The sequence below is a fragment of the Metopolophium dirhodum genome, chromosome 7 (genome assembly GCF_019925205.1).
Source record: "Metopolophium dirhodum isolate CAU chromosome 7, ASM1992520v1, whole genome shotgun sequence".
Lineage (NCBI taxonomy): Eukaryota > Metazoa > Arthropoda > Insecta > Hemiptera > Aphididae > Metopolophium > Metopolophium dirhodum.
In genome coordinates, this window is record NC_083566.1 from 27,857,523 (window position 1) to 27,866,696 (window position 9,174).

The 9,174-nt window shown below is 26.6% G+C and overlaps 1 protein-coding gene across 1 annotated transcript in view; it reads right to left on the reverse strand.

The window, feature by feature from the left end:
- LOC132948175 (uncharacterized) overlaps window positions 1-9,174 on the reverse strand; it is a 239,878-nt gene that overhangs the window by 140,161 nt on the left and 90,543 nt on the right. The window lies entirely within an intron of this gene.

Sequence of the window (9,174 nt, forward strand, 5' to 3'; positions counted from 1 at the left end):
GGCCGTCTCCTGACCCCCGCCGACTATGTCGTTTCCAGTCCATTATATTATTATCTTAGTCCGTGGTAATACTCCTTACTCCTGTATTATTATATAAATATAAACGGAATGCTACAATACGATGGTCAGAGACGAGCTCAATTATCCTTATAATTTATCCGAACTTAATAACTTATAAGTTCTAAGACTAGACTGTTAAAGCACTACTTATAAAATGTCTCCATTTATCGACCTTTTATTATTATATCGAAACTAACAATAACATCTAACTTTGACCAATTTTGTTATATTATTTATATTATATCTTACATAAGTTATACAATATATATTATGTTAGTCAACAATAACGCTAATATCCTCGCTGATAATTCGTATAATATGTATAGATTTTTAAACAAAACGAGGAAATTTATAATCTAGCTATACCCAATGTATTTTGAATAGTGAGTAATTTTGTTGAACACAATAATAAAAGCGACACAACGGGAGCGTAAATGATTTTTGGCATTTAAAGTTTTAAGTTATTGTTATTTAGATTACTTCAGCACTATACGTTATTAAAATCATAAAAATTAAAGTAGGTACTAACTACTACTAAGTGTTTTTTTTTAGAATTGACTCAATACTGTTAATACGATACTAATTAAAACTGTGAACATTCTAAAGGTTCCATACAAATCGCTATATATATATTATTATGTGTAGCCATTCAAAATTTGTAATCGACAATAAATTGGAGTATTATTATTTATTGTTTTATTTGTTTATATTATGAATGTTTCGCTCTTTCACTATGAACAAATAACTAGCTATGCACACAGTTTAGATTCATGCATTTTTGTTTTATATATTTGAATATGTATCTTAAATTTGTTTATAGTAGATGTTTACTGAACAGAGTGTATAAGAGTGAAACAAGTACCTATATTGGTAGTCTTTCCCTACTGTTTGCATCATGATTTTAAACATCCGATGGAAAAGTTAGTTGTTACTATATACTTTTACAATGCAACAACCGTCTGAATTGAGGTACTATTTAACCTCGTCATACTGATTAATATATAATGTTAAAATACAAACGTAAAAAAAGTGCAATTAAGAACAAATTCTAAAACTCAGTTTTGAAAAAAAAATTCTTTTCCTAAAAATGAATACATTTGAAACATCAAACGAACTCATATAGTCATATTTACAGATACTATAAAAGCTATGAGCTATAAATTATATACACTATAAGCTCAAGACACCAATGACCTTGTGTCCGAGTATTTAAACTAGATTACAATGAGGATTAAAGAGGAAATGACACTTAATCTAGTGCACGTAATAATAGCATAACTAGGTTCTTACACATGTGCTTAAAAAAAAAAATCCTACTCTTATCGATTCTGATTTAGCTTTGTATAATCGTATGGTGTAAATAATGCCTATATTTAAACTACACATTACACACATAATATGATACTATAATATAGTTTATAATATGTACAAACTTATCAAACCTGTCTAGAATTAATTAACTAGGTAATTACTTAATACGTACAATAAAAATTGATAAACGATTAGAACACGTGGAAAAATGTATATGTTATATAACATAATGATAAATTCAAATCTTTATGTACCTAATATTACATAAAAATGTATAAATTTACTTTAAATTATTGTTTTTTATTAATAGCTCTAAGGCGAATTTCATGTAAATTATTTTGTGTTTAGATCATATAGAATCATATTGATATCGATAATCATAAATATATTCCACATTTCCACATTATAAAGCCAATATAATAGTTGCTACATTTAAAATAATTTTCTATTATTCAACTTGATATTACTAAAGTTTATACAGCACAATATTATTATCTAAATATTTATGAATAACAAAATGTATGAAATCAATTAGGACTTAAAATCTATTTAAATATTAAATGAAGGGCTGTTTTAAATGATATTGAAATTGCAAAACTTATACAACAAAAATATGTCATATATGTATATGTTGTGACATAATGTGTACTAGGTATTTATATTATAATTTTAGATTCTGAGTGGAGCTATCAATATATTGATTTTACAATGATGTCCGTTTTTTCTGTCTGTCATCACCTTTTGGAGCAGTATCTATATTGAGGGTGGTTTTTGGTAGCAAATTGAATGTAGTTGGTACTACTACTTTGGTTGGTCCAATGTAAAAATTGCATAATACTTTACACAATAATAAAAACCAAAAAACCGAAAAAATTAAGAAAAACGGCAAATGTTTACACAAGACCAGATTTTGATAAAATCGATTTCATTTTTTAGTTGTAACTCAAAGATAAACTTATGTAGTGATTTGAAATTTTCACCGGATATTTATATGAGCATTAACTAGATAGATCCCCCATCATTTTCAAAATATTTTATTTTATTTATAGGTATTTTATTTTATACGCACAATAATATTTTTTTAAATATTTAGATTAATTTTAAGCTATTGCCTATTAATACCACCGAACCTATTCAACCCGTTCTACAGTAAGTCGGAATTGACTAAAAAGTGAATGTAGATTGTGAAAGATATAAATATAATAATTAAGCATACCTATAATAAATACGATGTTTTCAGCAATAATAAATTTAACCTACCGTATCACTAACAGTAAAATACTTGAGTATTATAGCAATATAATATAATATGATAAAATTAACTTATTAATATAGGCTGACAGACACTACTCGGAATCATATTTTGTATGCAATGATTTATCATTGAACACAATTTTAACACATTAATTACAGTGACTTACCCAATTCTTATATATTTGTCGCCTACCACTTTTTACTTTTATGTTTTTTGGCAAAATTGTAGGATACAATATGTTTATTTAAGATATTTAAAACAATTCAACAATATCCACTGTGGAATGTGGATAGATAAATTGTTATAACTGATTGCCCTAGAAATGAAATACAAATATCTATATGCTATTTGTATTATATTATAATTGTACCTAGCATAAATTATAATACAAAGTTGCATTAAATATACGTAATACAGTCTTTGAACTTTTAATCTTGTTTATTCGATATGAATAATTCAAAAATACATAAATCGCTTTATCTTTACAGCTAACTATGAATCACGGTGGTTAAGCCGACGAATTACCTTATATCAGTCTTATAATATTTAGGTATCACGTTTAAGGGGCCATCGAAAGTTGAGACTGCAGCTATCAAATATGCGCTCAGGCACTCAGCACATAGAACACTTTATATTCACATGCCGTCCGAAAAAGTACGTAAATGATCAATATTCAACAAATTATTTTATTTAAATTCGTATATACGATGGCTAACTCAAAACCAACCTCCAGTGTATTATTACTATTGCTACCTATCACCTATGTAGGTACCCAGGTACCCTACACCTCGTCAACACGCTGGTGTGTGTCATATAAAGTATATTATTATTGTATATTAAATAGTATTTAATAGACACTTTTTAAATCATTTGACTAAATTAAAAAATATGATTTCAAAAAAGTTTTCTGTAATGGATATATAAAAAAAATGTATCTGAATCAAATCGATCATGTGATTATAAAATTAATAAAACTAAAAATTAAATAATTGTACCTTGACATTATTAGTATAGAATATAGTATAGGTATCTAGGTACCTAGTCATCAACGTAACTCGTCATTACAAAATGTAATTGCTCATTAGTAGGGACCGGATTTATATGCACAAAAAAACCTCAAAATATGCTTATAAAAATGCTGTGATAGGTATACTACAAAATATGCATTTACTTTTAAATATGCACCAAAAATTGAATCAAAAACATTTAAAATTATCTAAAAAATAAGTACCAATTAATTAAGCATTAAAAAAGGTATACAAAGGTTTTAAAAGTATAAAAAAGTATTTCGTCGTCTTCACTAAGTTCTTCACCATTTAACATTCTTTATCTTCAATCTATAAAATATTAGCCCACATTAATAAAAGGTGAAAACAAAAATTGAATTCATATTTTACCTTATTGCACTGGATGATCAGAAGTTATAGAAGATGATAATATATTAATATAATATATAATATATGTTGCATATGAGTATGTCATCTTATCTTTGGTAATAAAGACCGATCGTAATTTTATCAATATTGTGGCTTTGAACTTGAAAATACGACAAATAAAAGATATGTATGTGCCATAAATAATAATATGCACTATAAAACTATAAATATGCATTTAATAGGTAAAAACGTTGAAATATGCAAAATGTGCAAAATATGCAACATAAAATTAGTGTTATTTTAATAAAAATGATCTAAATCGGGGACAATTCTCATCAGATTTCAAAAAACTTATATGCCTTGTTCCAATACATATATGCATTTGCATAAAAATTCGGTCCCTACTCATTAGTGATTAGGAGTGTTCAATGATGTTCTCATTATAACACAATATTTGAATATTTCTAATGAATGCGAATACATTTTTTGTTTTTTTTGCTAGTTTATGATCTAAATATTGGAATTATTCAAATTATATTAGAGCATTTTTATCAGTTAAAAACATTCATACTGTAGTATTATTATTATTGCAACTTACAACGTCGTTTCATTTAAATAGACTAAAACTTAAGTAAGTACATTAAGATGTAAATTACGTAAACATGACTGGTTTGCTCCTTGGTTTGCTTGAAATTGTGATAATAACATAATAGGAAACTTTACATTCATTGCCTCATTGGGCTAAAAGTAACTATAGTTACAAGCGGTTTAACATTGTTAACAGTAGCTCTATAACATGTTGGTGACTTACTGACATGATTTTGTTGCAATATACTTATATACTTGTGTTTGTGCAATAATTTACATTCAAGCCTGCGCTATAATATTATAGTTTTATAAACTATTAAAAAAAAGTCGATTTTTGAATTTAATGAAATATCCATGATATAGTTTTTGTTTTTTTTATTAAAACCTAACAAGGAAAAGAAATTTGTTTTATGTGTTGATTCATAACTTCGAATATTTTAAAATATGTTAAATTTACAAGTGGTTTTGACTAAAACTGAATAAACAAATTTATGGAAATTGAGCAAAATTAACTTTACAGAATTGATTTTGTATAAAATAATTAAAAATTATAATCATATAATACGAGTATACCATGATCAACGTCCATATAGTTAATATTTTAATATACCTCTACTAAACCTACCAGAATATTACCAATATCTCTATAAATAATTGATGATTTATAATAATAGTTATGCTCATGAGTTTATGACTCGTGGATTATTTATTTTGTCAGTAAAAGTTATAATAATTAATAATTATAATATAATTATAAATTACCCATATGAAAAAAAAATATCTATACATAATGTATTTATTATTGTCGACAGAAATAAATAAACCGTGTACTAATAAAATTTGATATCCTGCTCGATTGTATAGTAATTAATCAATTAATGATTATAATATATTTTAGCGATTGCTTATACGATGCATTTTATAGTACATTGTCAAAGTATATTTTACATACGGTTCAAACTCAATAAAAAAAATAGGAAAATACATAACATTTTAAACAATAATAATTTATGTTTTTTTATGGATCAAAATTCTAGGATAATTTAAGTGATCATAAAACCATTAAAGAAGCTTTTAAACTCGTTTTAATATAAACAAAAACGGTTACCTATATTTTATACTTTACAATGTAAGATGCACATACTATATGGTATCATTTTATGAATTTCTATGCGAAAATGTATTTATTGTTCTTCATCAGTTTTCTTATTTTTCAAACAGACGCCGTGTTTGCAATATACTAGCTATACATAAAAGTTCTTCCCATCTATTACTAAACTCAAATCGTTGCTAAAACAAAAGCGTTCCGGCGTTTAAAAACATGCAACAGCGTTTGACGCAAAATGACAAGCAATAATTTAAATAATTTTTAAAAAAAACTGGTGAAATCTTTAAAATAACTCGTAAAAGAAAACAATTATTTAGAAGTCTATAATTCTGTATATTTTTAAACAAATTATAAGTCTACATTTTTAGAACAGAAATCGTTCATGTCTTATGTTTGATAGTCATAGTATATGAATCATTATTAAATAAGTTAAATCAATTTTATTAAAAATTAAATATGACATATCGTATAATTAAATGATTACATCCAGTTTAATGTAATAATCTTGTGAGTTATTGGTGGCTTATAGTATATTAATGTTATCGCTAGGACGCTATTTAAACATAATATATGACTACATATCTACGAATATTATTTATCCAGATCTAATGTTTCATAATATTGTTCCATATTATTATAATATACGTAATATTATATTGTTAATTAATTATTTTTTATGTGCACATATACTTTGATACTCGTACATTGAGTTAATCCTTATCATATTCATGTATTTATGATTTACGGCCAAACCCTATGAACAAAAACGGCGTGTACTTATGTATAAATTAGATTTAAACAACCATAGCAATAACAGTAATAATGACACAATTTCAACAGGAGTACATTCAAAAACAGTTTTAACAAAAAAATAATAATATTTAATTTGAAATGTACGTGGCCGTGTACAAATGTATTGGTGATAAAAATTATGCTCATAGGTTAATTTTTCATATTATTACTTTTGAATTGGGGATGATTAAAATACATAAATTAATGGGGGAAATATTACGAAGCTTGAAGTTAATAAGAGATAAAAGGGAGCCTAAATACTATTAGGTAACTAAATAGGCAATGTAACACAATTTAGTAAATTTATTTTAATAAATATATATATTCCACATAATATCAATATTTTTGAATATAAATTAAACATTTTTACTCCGTAACTATGCCAAGTTAGATATCATAAACGCTTTACGACAAAACATAGTCATCTAACATCTTAGTGGTACAGCAATCGCAATAATTGCATTAATGAATTTTTCTCGACGCTATTTACAACACTTATCTATGACTATATGACCCCAACATGAGAATAAAACGTTCGGTACACATTCTTATGATGCACAAAATCTTGGTAAGATAAGATAAATTTAAAAATTAATTTAGTAGACAATAATAAGACTATTGACTTTACCGTGTTTGCGGATTTGCAATGTGGCGGAACATAATATTGTAATTTTCATAAACTGTGGGTATCTGTAATTATATTTGCTTTGTTCGTGTTTAAGTGATCTTACGTAAATGGGCAATCAAATCACATCATGATAAAGAGTATTCAAATAATCCATTCCCCTTACGATCATAGAACATATGAATAGGTACCACAAGGTTTATAATTTATTGTGTCAGTGTGGTTAGTATAATATCTACTGACGTATAGTTTACTGCAGTCTCAACATGGGGTTAAAAATGATTCACTGATCAATGTATGTCAATGTATTCTGTTTTTGTACAAAAAACCTCTTATCTCGTTTTTCTTATGTCAAATGACTTCAACACATGATGACTAACCAGTTATCAAACAATTAGGGTTACGATATTATATTCAGAATTTAAAGATATTGAACTTATCATAATATTATATCCAGCAACATTATAATATAATTTATTAATTATATATATATATGTTGGTTATATGTAACATACTAATTAACAATTGTAATATTACTGAAATTATTTATGTGATTTATTTATGAAAAACCCCTTATTTGTCTTTTAAAAATGTAATACCTATGTACCTACAACAATAAGAATTATTTGTAATCTAAGATAACCCTGGGCCTCCACACAAGTTTTTCTCAGTGAGGCCTAGTAATCTTTCGATATTAATTAAAATAAATAAATAAATAAAATAAATATTACATCGGTTATCGGAAACTCGTCATTTATTATAGTAACTATCGTTTTATTTTGCACACCAATATTTGAAGAAACGGTATGAATAACATGGAGGAACTGTATTTTTAAGATCGTTGTAAAATTACATTAAAACTGAAACAATATGCTTGATTAATTTATTGCACGTTATATATTTTAATAATGTTTCACAAAAAATGTTACCATGAAAATCTTGTGGGGACAGAGTTATCACGTGAACCAGTGTATTATTCAAAAATGTCTTTTTATTTACCATCCATTATGTATTATTATGCATATTATAATAAATATAATACATAGGTACCAATTTGTTCAATTTGTTTAGGTACTTTAAAAGTTAGTTGGAAAAATTCACCATTCAAATCACGTAATGACGAAGGTAATAATGTATACGTAATGTATGTAATGTCACTATATCCACATTTATTATTAAATGAATTGTTAATTAAAATTTTGTTTGTGTGTGTGTGTCTCAAATGAACTTTAAATTATTTAAACTAAACTATTTCTCTTTGAAATCTATTCGGAGCTGCACGTTATTTTTTTAACGTTGCTGTAGTTGCTATAGAGTATAGACTATTCTCCAGCCACTCGTGAATATAATTTTAATTTGTCACCGCTTTCACGAGAATACACTTGGATACAAGCGTTGGCGTCGTCAAATAGCTTGCAAATTAAAATAAAAATGTGAAGCATGAATAAAATTGTAACACATTTTAATAAAACGTCTGGACTTGCAAGTCGTTATTAATTATTATCATAAAATATCGCCATTCTTTCAATATTAACCTATTACCTATAGGCTATAGTAATATAAAAAAATTGTGTTCGTCAAACTTCCGATGGTGCCACTTGGCGGGTAATAATTAATAAACGCACACCTTTGCAACGGTTTACCGTGTTTCCAGTGTACATATACCTACATGTATATATCGTGCTGTATGTTAATGTGGATGAGCTCTCTGAGTGGGTCCTTTAGAGATTATCACGGTCCTGGCTCTTTGGTGTATCCGGTTTCGGTTCCATGTTTGTATCGATGACCCGATTGATAAAATTTAATAGAAAGACAATTACACAATTTATAAAACATGGCTAACCATGCAGGTTTTGATTAAAATGTGTAAATTCACGTCAAAATCAACAATCACAACAGGTTCCGGTACAAAAATACAAAGTTCTCGATTCCATGCCCCGCAGAAAAGGAACTTTAGAAAGAAACATAGGTGACCTGTAAATTATAATAGCTGTGTATATTATAAAAAAAATCCTGCCCAGTGGGTCTTGAAAATTACAGATCAATCGAAATATATGTT